Source organism: Ranitomeya imitator, chromosome 1 (assembly GCF_032444005.1).
Source record: "Ranitomeya imitator isolate aRanImi1 chromosome 1, aRanImi1.pri, whole genome shotgun sequence".
Lineage (NCBI taxonomy): Eukaryota > Metazoa > Chordata > Amphibia > Anura > Dendrobatidae > Ranitomeya > Ranitomeya imitator.
Window position 1 is genome coordinate 841,093,569 of NC_091282.1, and position 14,641 is coordinate 841,108,209.

The following is a 14,641-nucleotide window of genomic DNA, read 5'->3' on the forward strand; positions in this document are numbered from 1 at the left end:
GTGTACCACCGTGCCGTTAGTTCGGCACGGTGGGTTTTTTTTGCCCCCTTTGCGTGGTTTTGCTTTAGGGTTTTTTGTAGACTGCAAAGTTCGCTTTACTGTCCTCGCTCTGTCCTAGAATATCGGGCCCCACTTTGCTGAATCTATTTCATCCCTACGTTTTGTCTTTTCATCTTACTCACAGTCATTATATGTGGGGGGCTGCCTTTTCCTTTGGGGAATTTCTCTGGGGCAAGTCAGGCCTATTTTTCTATCTTCAGGCTAGCTAGTTTCTTAGGCTGTGCCGAGTTGCCTAGGTAGTTGTTAGGCGCAATCCACAGCCACTTTTAGTTGTGTTTAGGATAGGATCAGGTGTGCAGTCTACAGAGTTTCCACGTCTCAGAGCTCGTTCTTGTATTTTTGGGTATTTGTCAGATCACTGTGTGCGCTCTGATCGCTAAGCACACTGTGCTTCTGGATTGCCTTCATAACACCTGTCATTAGCAAACATAACACCCCCCCGAACACCGGGTGTTTGTCGTGCTGTCATGTGCATGTGGCGGTGGCAAGTGAGGATCATATTTGTGGGATTTATGTCACCTTTGTATTGTCCGGTGACATCAAGCCCCGAGGTTAGTAATGGAGAGGAGTCTATAAGACATCCCCATTACTAACCCCATAGTGATATTGTATAAAAATACGCACACACTGAATAAAGTCCCTTGTTTGAAATAATGACACAGACTCCTTTAATTAATGTAAATTAAACCATACTCTCATTATCACCCAGCGTGGTTGTTTGTAGGGTTTTGTGTTGACCGCAAAGCAATCTTTCCTATCTTCGGTCTATTCAGTCAGTCGGGCCTCAATTTGCTAAAATCTATTTCATCTCTGTGTTTGTACTTTCATCTCAACTCACAGTCATTATATGTGGGGGGCTGCCTTTTCCTTTGGGGAATTTCTCTGAGGCAAGGTAGGCTTATTTTTCTCTCTTAGGGCTAGCTAGTTTCTCAGGCTGTGCTCGAGGCGCCTAGGCCTGGAAAGGAGCGCTCCACGGCTACCTCTAGTGTGGTATGATAGGATTAGGGATTGCGGTAAGCAGAGTTCCCACGTCTCAGAGCTCGTCCTTGTTATTGGTAACTGTCAGGTCACCTTGTGTGCTCTTAACCACTAGACCCATTGTGGTTCTGAATTACCTGTTGATAACAGTACTGGAGGCCCAAAGTACTAATGCTTCTCAATAGAGGGAAAAAAGAAGTTCTGAGACCATTTTTTTTTCTTTGCACTGTGTTTTGCCTTTTTTTTCCCCTAGACATTTGGGTGGTTCAGGACGCAGGTGTAGTGATGGACATTAAAGGTCTGTCTTCATGTGTGGATCATCTCACTGCAAGAGTACAAAATATTCAAGACTTTTTTGTGGCCAAGAAGGATGGTTCGCTGAGACCTTGTATTGATTACCGCCTTCTAAATAAAATCACGGTCAAATTTCAGTACCCCTTGCCGCTGCTATCTGATTTGTTTGCTCGGATTAAGGGGGCTAGTTGGTTCACCAAGATAGATCTTCGTGGTGCGTATAATCTTGTGCGTATTAAACGGGGCGATGAATGGTAAACTGCATTTAATACGCCCGAGGGCCATTTTGAGTACCTGGTTATGCCATTCGGACTTGCCAATGCTCCATCAGTATTTCAGTCCTTTATGCATGACATCTTCCGAGAGTACCTGGATATAGAGTTGAGTGACCTTGACCTTTTTAGAGTCGAGCCGGGTTTCGCGAAACCCGACTATCTCAAAAGTCGGGTCGAGTGAAATCGGCCGATTATGACGTAAAGTCGGGATCGACCGAAACACGAAACCCAATGCAAGTCAATGGGGCAGCATAGTCGGCAGTGAGTGGGGGCCAGGAAAACACCTAGAGTGCCCATTTTAATGTCAAAACCATCCATTCTTCTTAATGAAGCTTGTCAAGCGTAATTTACCTTATAATAATTGGAAGGCATTTGAAATTGGGGGTCATTTGGCTAAAGTTGTGGTGGGTAGGGCTGGTTCAAGTAATTAGTGGGCCCAGGAAATCTGGACCACGTCACGGCAGTGGAGCAGGGAGAGGTAAGTATTTCAACTTTGCAAGTGCTGTGAACCTGAGCAAGCAGGGGGGGCCCACTCGTTGGCATTGGCACTGGCACAGGGCCCCTCAAAGTACAGCGGTGTGTTTGCACGGCGGGGGCGCCTCCCACCGATTTTATTATTTTCATTGTTTTGCATCTTCTTGGCAATAATATAAAGAAGACGCGACAGGACAACACTCGGTGGATGCCATATCTGTGTTTAAAATTGAAAAAACCTTTCAGTTAACTACTTGCAGGAGAAAGTTATTGTAGCTGGTGGCCATTTTTAGTACTGTACCAGATTTTTGTTGTATGTGTTTGTTTTTAATGTTAAAATGTCTGCATTTGATATCTCTCCAGTATTTTCTTTTTTATAAGCAAAATACTTATTTTTATATTTTCTGATGTTGGTTCCAGGGGTACACGGGCAGCAGTGGTGTGGTCAGTGGAGGCCTAGTGGAAGGAGTGACCGCAGACAGGCATCGAAGGCCTAAAATAATAACACATGGCTGTAGGCAATTTTAAATTGGTTCCAGGGGTACACGGGCAGCAGTGGTGTGGTCAGTGGAGGCCTAGTGGAAGGAGTCACCGCAGACAGGCATCGAAGGCCTAAAATAATAACACATGGCTGTAGGCAATTTTAAATTGGTTCCAGGGGTACACGGGCAGCAGTGGTGTGGTCAGTGGAGGCCTAGTGGAAGGAGTCACCGCAGACAGGCATCGAAGGCCTAAAATAATAACACATGGCTGTAGGCAATTTTAAATTGGTTCCAGGGGTACACGGGCAGCAGTGGTGTGGTCAGTGGAGGCCTAGTGGAAGGAGTGACCGCAGACAGGCATCGAAGGCCTAAAATAATAACACATGGCTGTAGGCAATTTTAAATTTGTTCCAGGGGTACACGGGCAGCAGTGGTGTGGTCAGTGGAGACCTAGTGGAAGGAGTCACCGCAGACAGGCATCGAAGGCCTAAAATAATAACACATGGCTGTAGGCAATTTTAAATTGGTTACAGGGGTACACGGGCAGCAGTGGTGTGGTCAGTGGAGGCCTAGTGGAAGGAGTCACCGCAGACAGGCATCGAAGGCCTAAAATAATAACACATGGCTGTAGGCAATTTTAAATTGGTTCCAGGGGTACACGGGCAGCAGTGGTGTGGTCAGTGGAGGCCTAGTGGAAGGAGTGACCGCAGACAGGCATCGAAGGCCTAAAATAATAACACATGGCTGTAGGCAATTTTAAATTGGTTCCAGGGGTACACGGGCAGCAGTGGTGTGGTCAGTGGAGGCCTAGTGGAAGGAGTGACCACAGACAGGCATCGAAGGCCTAACATAACAAAAATGTCAATACAATGGTATTGTCAGTGGCAGGCATTGAAGGATGTCAGCGCATAGACTAAACATTGGTGGAGCTGTGAGATAATTTTGCAAGTGGTAGAGCACTGTTTGAGCTGGGGTGGGGGGAAACTGTCTTGTGGCCGGCGGTACAGGCCCAGGGCCCCTCATATTACAACGGTGTGTCTGACGTTGGGTGCGCACCACCACCGCCAGAGACACTTTATTGTACTAGGAGGGACCCAGTGGCAGTGCCGTCGACCAAAAGCGGGCTCACCCACCTCTTCAGACAAACTGCACTCTCACGGGTGCTGTCGCCAAGTGTCGATACCACGGCCCCGTGTGGGGAGTTTGGCCATTTAGTGAGGTGTAAACATGTCGTATGCTGGACAATCAGGTGCAGAAAATTACGAGATTGGAAAAGGCATTCAGAATAGTCCACAGGCAAGACCTTTTCATAGGAAAGCTAGGTGTCAGCCGGGCAAGGTGGGGCAAAAGATTTCGAAATCCAGTTGTGGTTCATTTTAATGAAGGTTAGATCGTCTACATTTTGGGTAGCCAGACGAGTCCTTTTTTCTGTTAGTATTGAACCTGCAGCACTGAATACTCTTTCTGATAGGACACTAGCTGCCGGGCAAGCAAGCTCCTGCAATGCATATTCTGCCAATTCTGGCCAGGTGTCTAATTTTGATGCCCAGTAATCAAATGGGAATGACGGTTGAGGGAGAACATCGATAAGGGATGAAAAATAGTTTGTAACCATACTGGACAAATGTTGTCTCCTGTCACTTTGAATTGATGCTGCAGTACCTGTCCTGTCTGCGGTCATAGCAAAATCACTCCACAACCTGGTCAGAAAACCCCTCTGGCCAACGCCACTTCTGATTTCTGCCCCTCTAACTCCTCTTGTCTGCTGGCCCCTGCAGCTCGTGTGAGAACGATCACGGGTGCTGTGTGCAGGGAATGCCAGAAGCAAACGGTCAACAAGAGTTGATTGTTTGGTTGCTAATATTAGTTCCAAGTTCTCATGTGGCATTATATTTTGCAATTTGCCTTTATAGCGAGGATCAAGGAGGCAGGCCAACCAGTAATCGTCATCATTCATCATTTTAGTTATGCGTGAGTCCCTTTTGAGGATACGTAAGGCATAATCCGCCATGTGGGCCAAAGTTCCAGTTCTCAAATCTGCGGTTGTGCTTGGTTGAGGGGCAGTTTCAGGCAAATCCACGTCACTTGTGTCCCTCAAAAAACCAGAACCCGGCCTTGCCGCGCCACCAATTTCCAGTGGTCCCGGAAAAGCTTCCTCATTAAAAATATAATCATCCCCATCATCCTCCTCGTCCTCCTCCTCCTCTTCGCCCGCTACCTCGTCCTGTACACTGCCCTGGCCAGACAATGGCTGACTGTCATCAAGGCTTTCCTCTTCCTCAGCTGCAGACGCCTGATCCTTTATGTGCGTCAAACTTTGCATCAGCAGACGCATTAGGGGGATGCTCATGCTTATTATGGCGTTGTCTGCACTAACCAGCCGTGTGCATTCCTCAAAATACTGAAGGACTTGGCACATGTCTTGAATCTTCGACCACTGCACACCTGACAACTCCATGTCTGCCATCCTACTGCCTGCCCGTGTATGTGTATCCTCCCACAAAAACATAACAGCCCGCCTCTGTTCACACAGTCTCTGAAGCATGTGCAGTGTTGAGTTCCACCTTGTTGCAACGTCTATGATTAGGCGATGCTGGGGAAGGTTCAAAGAACGCTGATAGGTCTGCATACGGCTGGAGTGTACGGGCGAACGGCGGATATGTGAGCAAAGTCCACGCACTTTGAGGAGCAGGTCGGATAACCCCGGATAACTTTTCAGGAAGCACTGCACCACCAGGTTTAAGGTGTGAGCCAGGCAAGGAATGTGTTTCAGTTGGGAAAGGGAGATGGCAGCCATGAAATTCCTTCCGTTATCACTCACTACCTTGCCTGCCTCAAGATCTACAGTGCCCAGCCACGACTGCGTTTCTTTCTGCAAGAACTCGGACAGAACTTCCGCGGTGTGTCTGTTGTCGCCCAAACACTTCATAGCCAATACAGCCTGCTGACGTTTGCCAGTAGCTGCCCCATAATGGGAGACCTGGTGTGCAACAGTGGCAGCTGCGGATGGAGTGGTTGTGCGACTGCGGTCTGTGGACGAGCTCTCGCTTCTGCAGGAGGACGAAGAGGAGGAGGAGGGGGTGCGAACGGCTACAGCCAATTGTTTCCTAGACCGTGGGCTAGGCAGAACTGTCCCAAACTTGCTGTCCCCTGTGGACCCTGCATCCACCACATTTACCCAGTGTGCCGTGATGGACACGTAACGTCCCTGGCCATGCCTACTGGTCCATGCATCTGTTGTCAGGTGCACCTTTGTGCTCACAGATTGCCTGAGTGCATGGATGATGCGCTCTTTAACATGCTGGTGGAGGGCTGGGATGGCTTTTCTGGAAAAAAAGTGTCGACTGGGTAGCTCGTAGCGTGGTACAGCGTAGTCCATCAGGGCTTTGAAAGCTTCGCTTTCAACTAACCGGTAGGGCATCATCTCTAACGAGATTAGTCTAGCTATGTGTGCGTTCAAACCCTGTGTACGCGGATGCGAGGCTAAGTACTTCCTTTTTCTAACCATAGTCTCATGTAGGGTGAGCTGGACTGGAGAGCTGGAGATCGTGGAACTAGCGGGGGTGCCGGTGGACATGGCAGACTGAGAGACGGTGGGAGATGGTATTGTTGCCACCGGTGCCCTAGATGCAGTGTTTCCTACTACGAAACTGGTGATTCCCTGACCCTGACTGCTTTGGCCTGGCAAAGAAACCTGCACAGATACTGCAGGTGGTGCGGAAAATGGTGGCCCTACACTGCCGGAAGGGATGTTGCGTTGCTGACTAGCTTCATTGGCCGAGGGTGCTACAACCTTAAGGGACGTTTGGTAGTTAGTCCAGGCTTGCAAATGCATGGTGGTTAAATGTCTATGCATGCAACTTGTATTGAGACTTTTCAGATTCTGTCCTCTGCTTAAGGTAGTTGAACATTTTTGACAGATGACTTTGCGCTGATCAATTGGATGTTGTTTAAAAAAATGCCAGACTGCACTCTTTCTAGCATCGGATACCTTTTCAGGCATTGCAGACTGAGCTTTAACCGGATGGCCACGCTGTCCTCCAACAGGTTTTGGCTTTGCCATGCGTTTTGGGCAAGATACGGGCCCGGCAGATGGAACCTGTTGCGATGTTGATGCCTGCTGCGGCCCCTCCTCCTCCACTTCAGAACTGCTGCCGCCTGCACCCTGTTCCCCCAATGGCTGCCAATCGGGGTCAAGAACTGGGTCATCTATTACCTCTTCTTGTAGCTCGTGTGCAACTTCGTCTGTGTCACCGTGTCGGTCGGTGGTATAGCGTTCGTGATGGGGCAACATAGTCTCATCAGGGTCTGATTCTTGATCAGCACCCTGCGAGGGCAATGTTGTGGTCTGAGTCAAAGGACCAGCATAGTAGTCTGGCTGTGGCTGTGCATCAGTGCACTCCATGTCAGATTCAACTTGTAATGGGCATGGACTGTTAACTGCTTCACTTTCTAAGCCAGGGACGGTATGTGTAAAGAGCTCCATGGAGTAACCCGTTGTGTCGCCTGCTGCATTCTTCTCTGTTGTTGTTTTTGCTGAAGAGGACAAGGAAGCGACTTGTCCCTGACCGTGAACATCCACTAACGACGCGCTGCTTTGACATTTACCAGTTTCACGAGAGGAGGCAAAAGAGCTAGAGGCTGAGTCAGCAAGATAAGCCAAAACTTGCTCTTGCTGCTCCGGCTTTAAAAGCGGTTTTCCTACTCCCAGAAAAGGGAGCGTTCGAGGCCTTGTGTAGCCAGACGACGAACCTGGCTCCACAGCTCCAGACTTAGGTGCAATATTTTTTTTCCCACGACCAGCTGATGCTCCACCACTACCACTACCCTCATTACCAGCTGACAATGAACGCCCCCGGCCACGACCTCTTCCACCATACTTCCTCATTGTTTTAAAAACGTAAACAAACTAACGGTATTTGTTGCTGTCACACAAATTACACGGTGAGCTATAACTTCAGTATGATTTAGCTACCCCTTTACAGGTGAGTGTGACCACAACGAAAATCAGGCACAATGTTACACACTCTGTTGTTGGTGGCAACAAATGAGAGAGATGCCACACACGCAGGACTGTCACTGAAGCACAAATGTAAATATTAATCTCCCACTGATTTGATTTTTTTTTTTTTTTTAAGGGAGACTTTAGGAAAAAAAAATAATAGAATAAAATGATTTTTTCAGGAAGAATTTAGAAACCAAATAAAATAAAATGATTTTTTCAGGGAGAATTTAGAAAACAAATAAAACAAAAAAAGGCTTTCTATGGCCCACTGAGTGAGAGATGACGCACACAGGAGTCAGGAGTGGCACACAAGCCCAGAGGCCAATATTTATCTCCCACTGATTGATGTAGTGATTTTTTCAGGTAGATTTTGGAACCCAAATCAAGCTAAAAAAAATAATAGGCTTTCTATGGCCCACAATTGGAGAGAGAGAGAGAGATGGCACACCCAGGAGTCAAGACTGGCACACAAGCAGAAAGGGCAATATTAATCTCCCACTGATTTGTTTTTTTTTGTTTTTTTTCAGGGAGACTTTAGGAAAAAAAAAATAGAATAAAATGATTTTTTCAGGAAGAATTTAGAAACCAAATAAAATAAAATGATTTTTTCAGGGAGAATTTAGAAAACAAATAAAACAAAAAAAGGCTTTCTATGGCCCACTGAGTGAGAGATGACGCACACAGGAGTCAGGAGTGGCACACAAGCCCAGAGGCCAATATTTATCTCCCACTGATTGATGTAGTGATTTTTTCAGGTAGATTTTGGAACCCAAATCAATCTAAAAAAATAATAGGCTTTCTATGGCCCACAATTGGAGAGAGAGAGAGAGAGATGGCACACCCAGGAGTCAAGACTGGCACACAAGCAGAAAGGGCAATATTAATCTCCCACTGATTTGTTTTTTTTTGTTTTTTTTCAGGGAGACTTTAGGAAAAAAAAATAGAATAAAATGATTTTTTCAGGAAGAATTTAGAAACCAAATAAAATAAAATGATTTTTTCAGGGAGAATTTAGAAAACAAATAAAACAAAAAAAGGCTTTCTATGGCCCACTGAGTGAGAGATGACGCACACAGGAGTCAGGAGTGGCACACAAGCCCAGAGGCCAATATTTATCTCCCACTGATTGATGTAGTGATTTTTTCAGGTAGATTTTGGAACCCAAATCAATCTAAAAAAATAATAGGCTTTCTATGGCCCACAATTGGAGAGAGAGAGAGAGATGGCACACCCAGGAGTCAAGACTGGCACACAAGCAGAAAGGGCAATATTAATCTCCCACTGATTTGTTTTTTGTTTTGTTTTTTCAGGGAGACTTTAGGAAAAAAAAAATAGAATAAAATGATTTTTTCAGGAAGAATTTAGAAACCAAAGAAAATAAAATGATTTTTTCAGGGAGAATTTAGAAAAGAAATAAAACAAAAAAAGGCTTTCTATGGCCCACTGAGTGAGAGATGACGCACACAGGAGTCAGGAGTGGCACACAAGCCCAGAGGCCAATATTTATCTCCCACTGATTGATGTAGTGATTTTTTCAGGTAGATTTTGGAACCCAAATCAAGCTAAAAAAATAATAGGCTTTCTATGGCCCACAATTGGAGAGAGAGAGAGAGAGATGGCACACCCAGGAGTCAAGACTGGCACACAAGCAGAAAGGGCAATATTAATTTCCCACTGATTTGTTTTTTTTGTTGTTTTTTTTCAGGGAGACTTTAGGAAAAAAAAAAATTGAATAAAATGATTTTTTCAGGAAGAATTTAGAAACCAAAGAAAATAAAATGATTTTTTCAGGGAGAATTTAGAAAACAAATAAAACAAAAAAAGGCTTTCTATGGCCCACTGAGTGAGAGATGACGCACACAGGAGTCAGGAGTGGCACACAAGCCCAAAGGCCAATATTAATCTCCCTTTTTTTTTAAGGGAGAATTTATAAAACCAAAAAAAAATAAATAAATAGGCTTTCTATGGCCCACTATTTGTGAGAGAGATGGCACGCTCAGGACTGGCACACAAGCCCAGAGGCCAATATTAATCTCCCACTTTTTTTTTTTTTTCCAGGGAAAATTTATAAACCCATTAAAAAAAAAAATAAATAAATAGGCTTTCTATGGCCCACTATCTGAGAGAGAGAGATGGCACGCTTAGGACTGGCACACAAGCCCAAAGGCCAATATTAATCTCCCACTGATTGATTTATTGATTTTTTCAGGTAGAATTTAGAACCCAAATAAAGCAAAAAAAAATAAAAAAATGGGCTTTCTATGGCCCACTGAGTGAGTGATGATGCACACAGGAGTCAGGAGTGGCACACAAGCCCTGAGGCCAATATTTTTCTCCCACTGATTGATGTAGTGATTTTTTCAGGTAGATTTTAGAACCAAAATCAAGCAAAAAAATAAATAGGCTTTCTATGGCCCACTGAGTGAGTGATGATGCACACAGGAGTCAAGAGTGGCACACAAGCCCTGAGGCCAATATTTTTCTCCCACTGATTGATGTAGTGATTTTTTCAGGTAGATTTTATAACCCAAATCAAGCAAAAAAATAAATAGGCTTTCTATGGCCCACTGAGTGAGAGATGACACAGACAGGGATGGCACTCTAGCAGAAATGTCAATCTTAATCTCCCACAAAAAAAAAAAAAAAAAACAGGGAGTGTCCTTCAATTACTATCTCCCTGCAGTAATCTCAGCCAGGTATGGCAGGCAGCAATAAGGAGTGGACTGATGCACAAATTAAATAAAAAGTGTGTACAAACCAAAAAGATAGCTGTGCAGAAAGGAAGGAACAAGAGGATTTGTGCTGTGAAAAAAGCAGTTGGTTTGCACAGCGGCGTACACACAGCAATGCAGCTATCAGGGAGCCTTCTAGGGCAGCCCAATGAGCTACAGCGCTGAGGGGAAAAAAAAAAAATGTAGCTTCCACTGTCCCTGCACACCGAAGGTGGTGTTGGGCAGTGGAAATCGCTACAGCACAAGCGGTTTGGTGGTTAATGGACCCTGCCTAACGCTATCCCTGCTTCTGACGAAGCGGCAGCAACGTCTCCCTAAGCTCAGATCAGCAGCAGTAACATGTCGGTCGGCGGGAACGCCCCTTTATAGCCCCTGTGACGCAGCAGACAGCAAGCCAATCACTGCAATGCCCTTCTCTAAGATGGTGGGGACCAGGACCTATGTCATCACGCTGCCCACACTCTGCGTTTACCTTCATTGGCTGAGAAATGGCGCTTTTCGCGTCATTGAAACGCGACTTTGGCGCGAAAGTCGCGTACCTCATGGCCGACCCCGCACAGGGGTCGGATCGGGTTTCATGAAACCCGACTTTGCCAAAAGTCGGCGACTTTTGAAAATGAACGACCCGTTTCGCTCAACCCTACCTGGATAAATTCCTAATTGTATACTTGGATGATATTTTGGTCTTCTCGGATGATTGGGAGTCTCATGTGAAGCAGGTCAGAATGGTGTTCCAGGTCCTGCGTGCTAATTCTTTGTTTGTGAAGGGATCAAAGTGTCTCTTTGGTGTTCAGAAGATTTCATTTTTGGGGTTCATTTTTTCCCCTTCTACTATCGAGATGGACCCTGTTAAGGTCCAGGCCATTTATGATTGGACTCAGCCGACATCTCTGAAGAGTCTGCAAAAGTTCCTGGGCTTTGCTAATTTTTATCGTCGCTTCATCAATAATTTTTCTAGTATTGCTAAGCCGTTGACTGATTTAACCAAGAAGGGTGCTGATGTGGTCAATTGGTCTTCTGCTGCTGTGGAAGCTTTTCAAGAGTTAAAGCGTCGTTTTTCTTCTGCCCCTGTGTTGTGTCAACCAGATGTTTCGCTTCCGTTCCAGGTCGAGGTTGATGCTTCTGAAATTGGAGCGGGGGCTGTTTTGTCGCAAATAGGTTCTGATTGCTCGGTGATGAAGCCATGCGCCTTCTTTTCCAGGAAGTTTTCGCCTGCAGAGCTAAATTATGATGTTGGCAATCGAGAGTTGCTGGCCATGAAGTGGGCATTCGAGGAGTGGCGTCATTGGCTTGAAGGAGCTAAGCATCGCGTGGTGGTCTTGACTGATCACAAGAACTTGACTTATCTCGAGTCTGCCAAACGGTTGAATCCTAGACAGGCTCGTTGGTCGCTGTTTTTCTCCCGTTTTGACTTTGTGGTTTCGTACCTTCCGGGCTCTAAAAATGTGAAGGTGGATGCCCTGTCTAGGAGTTTTGTGCTCGACTCTCCGGGTTTGCCTGAGCCGGTGGGTATTCTCAAAGAGGGAGTAATTTTGTCTGCCATCTCCCCTGATTTGCGGCGGGTGCTGCAAAAATTTCAGGGTCGTAAACCTGATCGTTGCCCAGCGGAGAAACTGTTTGTCCCTGATAGGTGGACGAATAAAGTTATCTCTGAGGTTCATTGTTTGGTGCTGGCTGGTCATCCTGGAATCTTTGATACCAGAGATTTAGTGGCTAGATCCTTTTGGTGGCCGTCTCTGTCGCGGGATGTGCGTTCTTTTGTGCAGTCCTGTGGGATTTGTGCTCGGGCTAAGCCCTGCTGTTCTCGTGCCAGTGGGTTGCTTTTGCCCTTGCCGGTCTCGAAGAGGCCTTGGACACATATCTCTATGGATTTTATTTCGGATCTCCCCGTCTCTCAAAAAATGTCGGTCATTTGGGTGGTTTGTGATCGCTTCTCTAAGATGATCCATTTGGTACCCTTGTCTAAATTACCTTCCTCCTCTGATTTGGTGCCATTGTTCTTCCAGCATGTGGTTCGTTTACATGGCATTCCAGAGAACATCGTTTCTGACAGAGGTTCCCAGTTTGTTTCGAGGTTTTGGCGAGCTTTTTGTGCTAGGATGGGCATTGATTTGTCTTTTTCCTCGGCTTTCCATCCTCAGACAAATGGCCAGACTGAACGAACCAATCAGACCTTGGAAACATATCTGAGATGCTTTGTTTCTGCTGATCAGGATGATTGGGTGTCCTTTTTGCCGTTGGCTGAGTTCGCCCTTAATAATCGGGCCAGCTCGGCTACCTTGGTTTCGACGTTTTTCAGCAATTCTGGGTTCCATCCTCGTTTCTCTTCAGGGCAGGTTGAGTCTTCGGACTGTCCTGGTGTGGATACTGTGGTGGACAGGTTGCAGCAGATTTGGACTCATGTAGTGGACAATTTGACCTTGTCCCAGGAGAAGGCTCAACGTTTCGCTAATCGCAGACGATGTGTGGGTCCCCGACTTCGTGTTGGGGATTTGGTTTGGTTGTCATCTCGTTATATTCCTATGAAGGTTTCCTCTCCTAAGTTTAAGCCTCGTTTCATTGGTCCGTATAGGATTTCTGAGGTTCTTAATCCTGCATCTTATCGTTTGACCCTTCCAGATTCTTTTTCCATCCATAACGTATTCCATAGGTCATTGTTGCGGAGATACGTGGCACCTATGGTTCCATCTGTTGATCCTCCTGCCCCGGTTTTGGTGGAGGGGGAGTTGGAGTATATAGTGGAGAAGATTTTGGATTCTCGTGTTTCGAGACGGAAACTCCAGTATCTGGTTAAGTGGAAGGGTTATGGTCAGGAAGATAATTCCTGGGTCTTTGCCTCTGATGTCCATGCTGCCGATCTTGTTCGTGCCTTTCATATGGCTCATCCTGGTCGGCCTGGGGGCTCTGGTGAGGGTTCGGTGACCCCTCCTCAAGGGGGGGTACTGTTGTGAATTCTGTGGTCGAGCTCCCTCCTGTGGTCACAAGTGGTACTTCGGCTGATTCTGTCTATGAGCTTCCGTTGGTGGATGTGAGTGGTACTGTGGCTTCTAAGTTTCCTTCCTCAGGTGATGTGGTGAAGTCGTTAGGTGCTGCTCTATTTAACTCCACCTAGTGCTTTGCTCATGGCCTCCAGTCAATGTTCTAGTGTGGATCTTGCTCTCTCCTGGATTGTTCCTGTGGCCTGTCTTTCCTGCATAAGCTAAGTTTTGCTGGTGTTACTTTTGTTGCTATATTTTCTGTCCAGCTTGCGATATTGGTTTTTCTTGCTTGCTGGAAGCTCTGGGACGCAGAGGGGGTACCTCCATACCGTTAGTCGGTGCGGAGGGTCTTTTTGCACCCTCTGCGTGTTCTTTTGTATGTTTGTAGGGTTTGTTTGTAGGGTTTTGTGTTGACCGCAAAGCAATCTTTCCTATCTTCGGTCTGTTCAGTCAGTCGGGCCTCACTTTGCTAAAATCTATTTCATCTCTGTGTTTGTACTTTCATCTCAACTCACAGTCATTATATGTGGGGGGGCTGCCTTTTCCTTTGGGGAATTTTTCTGAGGCAAGGTAGGCTTATTTTTCTCTCTTAGGGCTAGCTAGTTTCTCAGGCTGTGCTCGAGGCGCCTAGGCCTGGACAGGAGCGCTCCACGGCTACCTCTAGTGTGGTATGATAGGATTCTGATTGCGGTCAGCAGAGTTCCCACGTCTCAGAGCTCGTCCTTGTTATTGGTAACTGTCAGGTCACCTTGTGTGCTCTTAACCACTAGACCCATTGTGGTTCTGAATTACCTGTTCATAACATCAGAGTCAGACACAGAAGTAACGGAACACAGATTCAGACCAGGGTACGACACCCCACTAGGTGGCGAGCACAGAACACAGACCAGGGTACAACACCCCACTGGGTGGCCGGAACACAGACTCAGACCAGGGTATGATGCCCCACTGGGTGGCGAACACAGACCAGGGTACAACGCCCCACTGGATGGCGGACACAGAGACAGAACCAAACACCTCAGCAGCAAAGTACTGACTGAGGAAGAAAGTTTGCTCAGGCATCCTCCAATGGGTGAGGACGCCTTAAGAATCAGAGGCCTCTAGGCTATTGGCCAGGGACACCTTAGGGAGGTGCACACAGACTGAATATGAAACAGGAGTTGCTGGCGCCGCCTCCCTATGCACACAGACAGAAAGTGTACACAGAGCAAGCGGCCATGAAGAGCACGGCATGGAGCCGGCAGCAGTCAGATCTCACAGCATGGCACAGTGTGAGTGAGTTGATGTTTCAAGCAGGTAGGGGATGGAAGGCCATGCAGTGATGCTGGCAGGGTTGTTACACATACTGTATGGTAATTAGAAT